The sequence below is a fragment of the Phyllobates terribilis genome, unplaced genomic scaffold (genome assembly GCF_046119375.1).
Source record: "Phyllobates terribilis strain yellow unplaced genomic scaffold, ASM4611937v1 Scaffold_13__5_contigs__length_258822181, whole genome shotgun sequence".
Taxonomy (NCBI): domain Eukaryota; kingdom Metazoa; phylum Chordata; class Amphibia; order Anura; family Dendrobatidae; genus Phyllobates; species Phyllobates terribilis.
In genome coordinates, this window is record NW_027362773.1 from 90,590,713 (window position 1) to 90,603,055 (window position 12,343).

At 47.3% G+C, this 12,343-nt stretch overlaps 1 pseudogene; it reads left to right on the plus strand.

The window, feature by feature from the left end:
* The window catches only part of LOC141174471 (vacuolar protein sorting-associated protein 37A-like), a 54,496-nt pseudogene extending 43,311 nt beyond the window's left edge, over positions 1 to 11,185 (plus strand).
* The last annotated feature ends 1,158 nt before the right edge of the window (positions 11,186 to 12,343 follow it).

Below are 12,343 nucleotides of genomic sequence, written 5' to 3' on the forward strand. Positions count from 1 at the left end.
GCAACCTCAATGAGCTGGAGCCTTGTGATTCATGAAGATGAAATTAGGCCTGTGTTGTGAATGCAGAGGGACAATGACAGGATTAATGTTGTTATTCAAGTAGTAGGGGCTGTTTAATACCAATTCTAATTGAACCCCAAATTTTATTGGGCGATACATGGATCAAACACCTGATGTGAATTTTGCCATTAAGCTCCTTGTTAGAGAACAGCAAGTTGTGCAAAAAGTACTGAAACATTGAACAGTTGGACATGTGCATTCAAAAGTTTAGAGAAGGTCACATTAAGTTCACCTGAAAAGGTTAGAGGGCATTTTAGGTTCATCCTGAAATTTCACCCAAAAGCCAAATATTCCTAACTTTTTGTGGGTAGTGTATATACACACACATACATATACATGGTGGTAAAAATAGTATTTGATACACTGCCGATTTTGCAAGTTTTCCCACCTACATAGAATGGAGAGGTCTGTAATTTTTATTGTATATCCACTTCAACTGTGAGATACAGAATCTAAAAATAAAAACCAGAAAACCACATTGTTTGATTTTCAAATCATTAAATTGCATTTTATTGCATGGAATTAGTATTTGATTTCCTACCAACCAGCAAGAATTCTGGCTCTTACAGACCTGTTAGTGTTTCTTTAAGAAGCCCTCCTACTCTGCACTCATTACCTTTTATTAATTGCACCATATAAACCTGTATAAAAGACACCTGTCCACATGCTCAATCAATCACACTCCAACCTCTCCACCATGGCCAAGATCAAAGAGCTGTCTAAGGACACCAGGGACAAAATTGTAGACCTGCACAAGGCTGGCATGGGCTACAAGGCAGTAGACAAGGAGCTTGGTGAGAAGTCAACAACTATTGGCACAATTTTTAGAAAATGGAAGAAACACAAGATGACTGTCAATTCTCCTCGGTGTAAGGCTCCATGCAAGATCTCGCCTTGTGGGGTAAGCATGATTCTGAGAAAGGTCAGGAATCAGCCCATCACTACACAGGAAGACCTGGTCAATAACCTGAAGAGAGCTGGGACCACAGTCTCAAACAACAGCACATGTCCAGGCCCATTTCAAGTTTGCCAATGACCATCTGGCATGGGAGAAGGTCTTGTGGTCAGATGAGACCAAAATAGAACTTTTTGGTATCAACTCCACTTGCCGTGAGAAAGAAGGAGGATGAGTACAACCCCAAGAACACTGTCCCAACCGTGAAGCATGGTGAGGAAAATGTCATACTTTGGGGGTGCTTTTCTGCAAAGGGGACAGGATGACTGCACCATACTGAAGGGAGGATGGATGGGGTCATGTATCGCGAGATTTTGTCCAACAACTTCTATCCCTCAGTAAGAGCATTGAAGATGGGACGTGCCTGGGTCTTCCACCATGACAATGACCCGAAACACATAGCCAAGGAAACTAAGGAGTGTCTCTGTTAGAAGCATTTCAAGGTCCTGGAGTAGCCTAACTAGTCTCCAGACCTGAACCCAGTAGAAAATCTTTAGAGGGAGCTGAAACTCCAATGTTGCCCAGCGACAGCCCCGAAACCTGAAAGATCTGGAGAAGATCTGTATGGAGGAGTGGGCCAAAGTCCCTGCTGTGGAGTGTGCAAACTTGGTCAAGAACTACAGGAAACTTCTGACCTCTGTAATTGCAAACAAAGGTTTCTGTACCAAATATTACGTTCTGTTTTTCTATTGTATCACATACTTATTTCAATCAATAAAATGCTAATTAATTATGTAAAAATCATACAATGTGATTTTCTGGATTCTTCTTCTGTCTCTCACAGTTGAAGTATACCTACGATAAAAAAAAAAATACAGACCTCTCCATTCTTTGTAGGTGGGAAAACTTGCAAAATCGGCAGTGTATCAAATACTTATTTTCCCCACTGGATATACACAGCGGGTGAAATACTCACACTTCACCAATTTTCTAACTAACTATGTTACTAAAGGCGCTATAGGCATGAAATTCTCCCCAGATATCAGTAACAGACCATCCAATCCACATAGGCAAAGAAATCAAATAATAGATGTCCATAAATTAAGTTATGTGTAATAATGAGAAATTACACGGGGAAAAAGTATTGACTATGCTTACTGAAATGTATTTAATACTTCGTACACAAGCCTTTGTTGGTGATGACAGCTTCAAGATTCATCCTGTATGGAGAAACTAGTCGCATGCATTGCTCAGGTATGATTTTGTCCCATTCTTCCACACAAACACGCTACAAATCCTGAAGATCCCTTGGGCTCCTTCTATGAACTCTGAGCTTCAGTTCCTTCTATAAATATTCTGTTGGATTCAGGTCAGGTGATTGGGTGGGCCATTTTAGCAGCTTTAATTATCTCTCTCTGAAAACAATTGAGCGTTTCCTTGGCTGTGTGTTTGGGATCATTGTCTTGCTGAAATGTCCACCCTTGTTTCATCATCATCCTGGTAGATTGCAGCCGATTTTTATCAAGAATGTCTCGTACATTTATCCATTCCTCCTTCCTTCATTAATATGAAGATTGCCGTATGCTGAAAAACAGCCCAACACCATGATGTTCCCACCTCCAAACTTCACTGTTAGTATGGTGTTTTGGGGGTGATATGCAGTGTCTTTTGGCCTCCAAACATGGTGTGTATTATGACATCCAAAGAGTTCAATTTTGGTCTCATCTGACCAGACTATATTCTCCCAGTATTTCACAGGCTTGTCTAAATATTGTTGAGCAAACGTTAAACACGCGTCAACATGCTTTTTGTTCAGCAATGGAGTCTTGCGTGCTAAGTGTGCATACAGACCATGGAGGTTGAGTGCATCACTTATAGTTTTCTTTGAAACAATTGCTGATTCCTGGTCTTTCTGTAACTCTCCACAGGTGGTCCTTGGTCATGGACAACTCTTTTGATAATTAATTTCACTCCTCTGTTTGAAATCTTGCGGAGAGCACCTGGTCGTGGCCGGTTTATTATGAAATTATGTTCTTTACATTTCTGGATTATGGCCCCAGCAGTGCTCACTGGAGCCTTCAGTAATTTAGAAATTCTTCTGTAACCAATACCGTCAGTATATTTTGCAACAATTAGGTTGCGGAGGTCTTGAGACCGCTCACTGGTTTTACCCATCATGAGATGTTTCTTGTGTGGCATCTTGCTAACGAGACACCTTTTTATAGGCCATCAGTTTAACCACCTAATATTATTTTTTACTAAGTGGCAGGATGGGTTTCTAATTACTGATAGATTTCAGCTGGTGTCATGACTTTCCATGGCTTTTTGCCTCTCTCTCTCTTCATGTGTTCAGTACCTTTTTCCTGTGTCATTTCTCATTATTACACATAATTCATGGACATCTATGATTTGATTTCTTAGCCTGTGTGGACTGGATGGGTTGTTACCGACATCTGGTGAGAATTTCATGTCAATAGCACCTTTAGTAATATATTTACTTAGACAATTGGTGACATGTTCAATACTTATTTCATCCTCTGTATGTGTATATTAATATAGAATTTTTTTTAATTTTTTTCATCCAGAAAATAATCTTCAAATTGAGCCAATTCTGGAGTCAAAGCAACAAGCATTATTAGATAAGGTAAGCCACTGTGGATGGGGCTGACATGGCAGGCGCAGTCTTTACGGTAGGTTTGGTTCATTTGTGGATTGTGCTAAGGAATTCTGACGACCTCACCCTTGCTATATTGAAGTTGGTGAAATTCACATTGATAATCTGCTGTATTTTCACCCCACAATGACATGCCGGGATTTGGAACATCTTTGGCGTTCTCATTTTTCTATATGGGCAATCTTTACAGTTTGCGGATGAGATTTGTAAAGTCTCATCCACTTACCTTATAAACCTGCTCTGATCTGGCCGTAAAAGCTGCAGCAAATGCGGCACGCGTGAATTCATCCTCATTTCCTTGTGCTTTTCTTCTCTTCCAGTATGAGCTTCTGACTCAAATGAAAACCAGCAAAGACAGCATGAGCTGAGCGAGGTAATGTGGCGGATACGGGGCTAGAGAAGATGGCGCCTGCGGGACAGTGATATCACCTCTTGTGAATGGTGGATTCTATTCTATATTGATTGTTACCTTTCATTATTATCCTGTCTGTGATGATCATGAGACTGATGCAAAGCCTTGTGAACAGAATAAGAAGTTTGAGTCTAGTATTAGGATTAATGGCCAGTTTGCATTTTTTTTTTATCTAGATTGTGTTATGGAAAATCGAAAAAAACTCAGTAGTTAAAAATAACATGTAAAGAGAACCTGTCAGCTTTCTCATGCCTCCCGAAGCGCCGCCATGTATTTATTGATCTTTTTGTACCCTGTGTAAAGAGCCCATTAATAGTGGCTTACTGATTTCTAACATTTTTATAACTGCGGCCGTGATAATAAGTAGGTGAATATTTGTGGGGGCATTGCAACGCGCCCCACCACTAGTCACCCTCTAATTAGCAAATTGCCACCACAATTATAAAATAGATTTTCGCCAAATGCAGAAATCAGAAAGCCACTAAAAGGGGTTTGTTAGGACGGGTATAAAGTGAGAAATAAATACATGGTGACGGTTTGTGATCTCGGGGGAGCTGACAGGTTACCTTTAACATAAAGTCCTGGTCATTTTCTGATGACACATTCCCTTTAATTGCAGAACTGTGCTGTCAGTAGATCTCTTTGATAAGTTAAAGGGTAATAAAAGCCCTTTATGTGTTCCTGTGGAAACTGGACTTCTAATCTGCAGAAAGCCGCTGAAGCCACAAATGACATTATTGTTCAGTAGAACAAAGGGAACGTTCTGAAAGGTTTACAGTGCGGGGGGATATGGACGGCGTGCACTGTAAGGGGGCCATGCAAGAATTGGCTGAATATTGAAATATTAGTATATGTATGTGTGGCACCCCAGGGGTCTGGTTTTCCACAGTAATGTAATGTTATGTCTGAGAGCAGGTGGGAGGTCCTTTGGTCAGGGATCCTGTGCATGCCACACCTCCTGCCCAGTCTTGGGAGGGGAAGAACTTCCCCTGTATAAACCCGGGGCTGAGGCAGGGTGAGTCAGACAAGGAGAGTGGAGACAAGAAGCAGCATAGGAAACAGCAGAGTTACAAGGAGTCAGGGGCTGGCAGCTGTAGAGTTCGCCCTGACTAAGAAGATTCTTTACCGGACCCGGAGTCCGAGGCTGTGGGGACTAACTCCTACCCAGCAGCAGAATCCGACAGGCAGGGGATTTCAGGTCCTCTGGCCCAGAAGCCCGAAGGCACGGTCACACGCGTGGGACCAGCACCGCCATCGTGGAGCGGAAGCCATTAGAAGGCCCCGAGTCACCGGCCATACGGGTGAGCACCACACGGTACACTCAGGGACGTGGGCTACTTACATTAGCTTCTAGCAAGGTAGCCAGAAGAGTACAGTCAGTTTGGGAGGCCTACAACTACGCCTGGCCAGGGGAGATCCCATCTGCTCAAAGACTGACCAGGCCCCGTTTGCTAGCAAGTACTCCGGGAGGGTCTATCGTTGTTACCAGTAAAGACCCTGAACTACACCGTACCGTCTCTGAGTGGTTCCTGCTACCCCCATCATCCACGTCGGCTGCCCTGAGGCCATACCCCTCCCGTTGGGGGTTATACTATCACGCTGCACAATCCTACCACCGGCCTCAGCGGTCTGCCCTGCAGCAGCAGCTCCCTGGCTGCACTCAACGGGTGGCGTAGTCATCAACTATTTACTACTAATAGACAGCCGTCTAGTTTGACTCCCTGGGCACGGACCGGGTCACCGCCACGAGACTACAACCCTCCACTGATCCGGCTCCGGGTAGGCTCCCGCGTGCGCAACGCAGCGCGACACCGGCCCAGGGGCGCGTCAACTTTTGGCGTAGTCGGCAGGATCTCGTGCCCGCAACCACCGGGTACTGCGTGCCTGAAAAGCAAAGACTGTTCAAACTTACCAGTGGTGAAGGTTTCCCGCCATCCGGCGCCATCTTCTACCTTCTTCCCGCCATCCGCGAAGTTTTCCCGCCATCCGGCGCCATCTTCGACCTTCTTCCCGCCATCCGTGGAGTTTTCCCGCCGTTGGACGCCATCTTGGGGACGCCGCGCGGGAAGAAGAGGGGCGTGGACTCCGAAAGCGCGCGAGAACTGAAGCCCCGCCTCACGTCCGGACGTTGCGTAAGGTCCTGGAAGGAGCCCAGCAGACGCCGACGTCACAGGAGCGCGACGGAAGGTCCTCAACCCTGACGATCCACTGCGGAGCCGCGGCCTACGGAAGAGGATCATCGCAAGGTAGGCCACGGTCCACTAGGGGGGAGGAAGATGTCGGATACGGAGGAGAGCTTCACTGCCCCAACCCCCGCCAGCGCTACCGCTGCTGCAGTTATGCCCTTCACCATGCCCTATATCCCGGGAGCAGCTTGGCTACCCCAGTACTCAGGGGAGTCACATACCCTGCATGACTTTAGAGAAAAGCTGGATAGCCTCTTCCAGGTGTACCCCCTCACAGAAGAGCAAAAAGTGAGCATCCTGGTGGCCCAACTAACCGGGGCAGCCAAAAGGGAAGTAAAATCCTGGCCACCTGGGAGGAAGACTGTCGCAGGGATACTAACCCGGTTGAAGGACACCTTTGATACCCGCACCTCAGCCGAGATTAAGCTTAGATTCTACGGGTGCAAGCAGCGAGCGCATGAGAGTATAAGGGACTATGCACTAAACCTACAAGAGGCCCTGAGGGCCATAAAGCAGACCGACCCTGATGGGGTGGGAAACGAGGACAGGCTGTTGACTGAACAATTTATAGAGGGTTTATATTGCAATGCCCACCGAACCCAGTTGCGGGCAATGGCCTTACAGGATCCCCATCTAGACTTTGCACAGTTCAAGGACAGAGCCATCCGGGTGCTCCGAGAACCGGCACCAGGTGGCGTTGTGACCCACAGACGCCCCACTACCACTTACTACCAGGAGGCGGCGCCCTTGTCAGCAGGGCCTGTGGGAGCTGATGCGCAGGCTTTGGACAATGACCCGGCTCCAGACCTACACCATCAGGTCCAAGAGCTAGCTAAGAGCGTTGCTGCGCTAACCCGAACTGTGCAGTCTTTACAGGTTTCCACCCCAGGGAAGATCCAGCTGGCATCCGGACCGGAGGACATCCCGTGGCGTCGACCAAGGAGGACCCCACCGGCCAGAGGAAGACCCAGTGACCGATACAGCGAGGACGGACGACCCATCTGCCGCCGCTGCAATCAACCCGGACATATGGAAAGGTACTGTTCTTTAAACGGGCACAACCTGGGGTAGAGGGCCAACCCCCAGGAAAAAGATCACCAGGCCCATCGAACTGGCGCGACAGATATGTGGGAGGACGTCCAGTCTTGCCTGTGGTACTGGATGGCATTCCCATGAGTGCCCTACTGGATACCGGGTCACAGGTCACCACCATCCCGTACGTGCTCTTCAAGCAGTACTGGAATGACTCGGATATTACCCACTACCCTGACGACGACTTGAGTATCATCGCCAGCAATGGCCAGCCCGTGCCACAGATCGGATTTAAGGAGGTGGCCCTCAAAATCGGTAGAGTCGAACTGGCCGCACAGGGACTGATCATTGTAGATATTGATAAACATGAGAGTCACCCAAAAATAACTCTAGGAACTAACGTAATTGAAAATTGTCTTGCAGAGGTGATTTTCCTTTTACAGCAGGTCGCCAAGAACGCCAGCTCCGGCGAGCAGCGGGTGCTCCAGAAAGAGATCCGGGCACTGATGCAACGGCAACAAGTGCAACTCTCCGGCGTTGTTTTTAGGAAACCTTGGTGGATTTACCGGGAATCCTTGTATATAGTTGGAGCGTAACCCAGGATGGACTAGAGACTGTTAAGGACTCGGGGTAGGACAGACCCCTACCTGGTTACGTCTCCCTGTGTTGGTGAAATGGACACCTTTGCTTTTCTTCAAAGACTGCACCCGGTTGCGGACACGCCGCAACCATCTTATGTGTTTTTCTTATTGTGTTGTTATTGTTATACTTTGTTATGTTTTTCTAAATGTGTTTAGTCCCGGAGTACTAAATTTCACTAGGGGGGAATGTGGCACCCCAGGGGTCTGGTTTTCCACAGTAATGTAATGTTATGTCTGAGAGCAGGTGGGAGGTCCTTTGATCAGGGATCCTGTGCATGCCACACCTCCTGCCCAGTCTTGGGAGGGGAAGAACTTCCCCTGTATAAACCCGGGGCTGAGGCAGGGTGAGTCAGACAAGGAGAGTGGAGACAAGAAGCAGCATAGGAAACAGCAGAGTTACAAGGAGTCAGGGGCTGGCAGCTGTAGAGTTCGCCCTGACTAAGAAGATTCTTTACCGGACCCGGAGTCCGAGGCTGTGGGGACTAACTCCTACCCAGCAGCAGAATCCGACAGGCAGGGGATTTCAGGTCCTCTGGCCCAGAAGCCCGAAGGCACGGTCACACGCGTGGGACCAGCACCGCCATCGTGGAGCGGAAGCCATTAGAAGGCCCCGAGTCACCGGCCATACGGGTGAGCACCACACGGTACACTCAGGGACGTGGGCTACTTACATTAGCTTCTAGCAAGGTAGCCAGAAGAGTACAGTCAGTTTGGGAGGCCTACAACTACGCCTGGCCAGGGGAGATCCCATCTGCTCAAAGACTGACCAGGCCCCGTTTGCTAGCAAGTACTCCAGGAGGGTCTATCGTTGTTACCAGTAAAGACCCTGAACTACACCGTACCGTCTCTGAGTGGTTCCTGCTACCCCCATCATCCACGTCGGCTGCCCTGAGGCCATACCCCTCCCGTTGGGGGTTATACTATCACGCTGCACAATCCTACCACCGGCCTCAGCGGTCTGCCCTGCAGCAGCAGCTCCCTGGCTGCACTCAACGGGTGGCGTAGTCATCAACTATTTACTACTAATAGACAGCCGTCTAGTTTGACTCCCTGGGCACGGACCGGGTCACCGCCACGAGACTACAACCCTCCACTGATCCGGCTCCGGGTAGGCTCCCGCGTGCGCAACGCAGCGCGACACCGGCCCAGGGGCGCGTCATATGATGTCGCCACTAGTGATGAGCGAGCGTGCTCGTTTAACCCTTTAAACAAGCACGCTCGGGTACTCGCCAAGTAGTTTCGGCGTGCTGTGCATATCGGTTGCAGCCGCAGCAGCTGCATGTGTCGCGGCTGTTACACAGCTGTGACACATGCAGAGACTGGCTAACAAACAGGCAATCCCTGCATGTGTCACAGCTGTGTAACAGCCGCGATACATGCAGCCGCCCCGGCTGCAACGGAAATGCTGAACACGACGAAACTACTCAGCGAGTACCCGAGTGTGCTCGTTTAAAGGGTTAAACGAGCACGCTCGCTCATCACTAGTCGCTACATGTTGCCACTATAGTCCTATACAATGTTTTCAGCATCATCTCGCCCAGTTTTCCATATAATACACATTTTTATATCAGCTGATCTTTTCTACTAGACAGACGATAGGTCCAATTGTCCAGACTTGTATTTAATCCTGATGATTAGTACTGTGAGGTTATAGCATGTGAATGGTACATGACCAGATGCTTTCACAGCAGCCAACCAGAGCTTGGCTTTCATTTTTTAGGAACAGTTTGAGGAATGAAAGCTGCATTATGATTGGCTGTAATGGACGATCTGTAAATGAGCCCCATTTGCTGGGGAAACCTACTGCCGCTAGTAAAATAGGTGAGTCCCTGTGCCATATGGGATGAGGTGTAACGTCCTGCTCCTTCCCTCCTCGCAGAGCTGCAGTCTCAGCGCACTACAGGCCAGGTTAAAAGTCGCTGCCCACCAAGCTGAAGAGGACTCTGACAATTTTGCCGAAAATTTCCTTGAGGGAAAAACAGAAATAGATGATTTTTTAACTCTGTTCATGGAAAAGAGAAGAGTAAGTGCTGTGGTATTGGTTTAATAGTGGTGCACCTTATACTGGGGAATTGCATGAATAGCAGTTCCCTAAGATATGTCTGTATACAGGGAATTGCTGCCATTAATGATTCAGTATCTGGGCTGGTCAGCCTTGGATCCATAGAGCGAATGTTATCTGCGGTCTGGATCTGGTGGAGCAGTGGACACGGCTTGTACCGATGAGCGGGAAGCCATGGACTCCACATTGTATGTCCTCCTAGAGAGGAAAGAAGAGGTTAATCCAGCTCCCCTGCTGATTGTGCATACTCCCTCCAGCAGGGCAAAATGGCTACAAGAGGGGTGCACCCAGCACCAGGTCCAAAGAAAATCATTGTAAAAACCATTTATTGAAAAAAATGTTATCAAGAATTCATCTAATAAAAAAAGCATTTCTCCGAGGCATGCACGACTGCCGCGCTTCACACGATGTGTTCTCCTAGTATGTTCTAGCTCTCCAGCGCTAGATGGGGGGGTAATAATGAAGGTATAGGGTATCCGGTGCCTCCACATCAGCACAATGGTGATGTCAGAAGCCTCGGGGTTAATGCGGCTGAGAAAGTTCCTCCACCCAAGAGAGGAGGCGATGGATCACGTAGTAGAAAACATAGAGGCTTCATGGCTTCTCACATTAAAGATCAGAGAACCAGATGGCATGCATGGTGGAACTGATTTAATGGATATTAACGAAATAAATAATTGATTGGAGAAACAAATGTCTATATATTCAGTTCAAGAACTAATGATCTGTCTACATCATATCCTCTACCTTCATTATTTAACCACGACCTAGCGCTGGAGAACTACGCCATACTAGGATTAAGAGCGCAGAGTTTGAAGTGCGTCAGTTATAAAAACTTTTCAATAAATGGTTGTTTTTACAATGATTTTCTTCCGATCTGGTGCTGGATACAGCCCTCTTGTATTGTATGTCCTCCTGTGTTATCTCAGTATGACTGGCAGTCACTGCTGCACCTATAGTGCACCTATACAACGACTGCACGAAGAAGCCTAGGAAAGACAAAGATAGTGACTGACACTGGCTCCATGGCCCAAGGTGGCATTGTAATTGCTCTCTAGATCATATTGTGCATCTGTGCAGAGCCGAGTCCTGTCATGTTTCACTTATGTCTCTAGAAGCCATTCACATCACTGACGATTTGTCTCCTATCTCTCAGTGCTGCCACAGTAGAGAAGCTGCACCAGTCCATATCCCTGCACAGCCAGAACCATGCACCGCTATAGGTATGATAATATACCGCCATGTTGTCTGCATGTTCATATACACCATCCATACTATGCACCGCTATAGGTACGATAATATACCGCCATGTTGTCTGCATGTTCATATACACCATCCATACTATGCACCGCTATAGGTACAATAATATACCGCCATCTTGTCTGCATGTTCATATACACCATCCATACTATGCACCGCTATAGGTACGATAATATACCGCCATGTTGTCTGCATGTTCATATACACCATCCATACTATGCACCGCTATAGGTATGATAATATACCGCCATGTTGTCAGCATGTTCATATACACCATCCATACTATGCACCGCTATAGGTACAATAATATACCGCCATGTTGTCTGCATGTTCATATACACCATCCATACTATGCACCGCTATAGGTATAATAATGTCGGGGTCGTAGCGACATTCCACTCGTCCTCCAGTCACTCCAAATTAAGGCTATGAGCATGGGTCAACCATTCAAAGAATGAGTCAGACAACAAGCTGGTTCAAACTCAGAGCATGCTCAGAAGGCTACTGGCAAGCCACGATCTCAGCAATGTTCCGCTTTTATTTCCGCATGCACAAACTTAAATACACTACATAATGGGGAGGGGAAAGGGGTTGTTCGGGGCGGGGTAAGCCATAAATGGATTGTTCGGGGCGGGGTAAGCCATAAATGGATTGTTCGGGGCGGGGTAAGCCATAAATGTCTAGTATCCGGCCACTCCTGATTGCTCCACGTCTCCTTAACTCAGTCTCTGGGCAGACAACCATCAGTTGATGATTCGGTTTCATTTCTCTGAAACAGGTGCTGGCTGATACTGGCGCCATCTTAGCATAAATTTCGATCTAAGTAACACGTAGCAAGGAAAGCTTATTGTTATAAGACACAAAACGGTGGTTAGTACATAAGCAAAGCGTATAAAAGTAGAGAAAATATATATTCTTTTTTACCCTGACATTCCCCTCTAAACACTAAGCTTTCCCTTGCTTCGGGGCCTTTGAGACTATCCATGTGTGGGGAGAGGGGAGGTGGATTTCTTCACCCAATCATCTTAGAGACTGCCCCCTTATGGGACACCCCCAAACAATTGAGCCCTACCCTAAATGACACATGGAGTTCTCCCAACTGACCCTAAACTAGATCTCTC